The following is a 790-nucleotide window of genomic DNA, read 5'->3' on the forward strand; positions in this document are numbered from 1 at the left end:
TGTATCTTGATTATATCAGGATTGTATCAAGATTGACATTGAAATTTAAAGAGACAGTATAGCCATAAAACCAAATGGCCACCACTCGTCTGTCTGTCGTGCTGTGGTGGTTTCAGTTGCTGTGATTCTGAGGGCTATGCCACCGGTGTTTTAAATAACCAGCAGGGTCACCCATGGTGGACAGGTTTCAGATGAGCTTCCAAATAGACAGACTAGGAAGAAAGAGTGACGAACTACTTCCGAATTGCTAGTCACTGAAAACTCTTATGAGTAGCAGAGAAACACTGTCAGATACAGGACCGGAAGGTGGGAAGGCACTCAGAATGCGACTGGGGCAAAATCTTTTAGCTTCTGTTTATCTTGGAATGTTTTGATGACACTGTTGTATTTGATTGATATCTTTGCTGGATAAAGGATTCTTGGTTGACAGTTTTTTTTCTTTCAGGGTTTTATGTATGTCTCCCCATTGCCTTCTTGCTTGCATGGTTTGTACTGAGAGATCCGAGCTTAATCTGACTTGTTTGCATTTGTATGTGATGCTTCTGTTTTCCCTACCTGTTTACAGGAGTGTCTCCTTATCTTTGATTTTGGAGAGCTTGATTATGATATGTCTCCGTGATTTTCTTTTGGAATCTATCCTTCCTGGGGTTCATTGAGCTTCCTGAATGTTTATCTTTTCACTTTTCAGGATGTTAGAGAAATTTTCTTCCAGTAGTTCTTCAATTATTTCCTCTGTGGTCTTGTGTGATTCTTCTTGTTCTGGAATGCCAATAATACTTAAGTTATTCCT

Source organism: Chrysochloris asiatica, unplaced genomic scaffold, assembly GCF_000296735.1.
Source record: "Chrysochloris asiatica unplaced genomic scaffold, ChrAsi1.0 scaffold00419, whole genome shotgun sequence".
NCBI classification, from domain to species: domain Eukaryota; kingdom Metazoa; phylum Chordata; class Mammalia; order Afrosoricida; family Chrysochloridae; genus Chrysochloris; species Chrysochloris asiatica.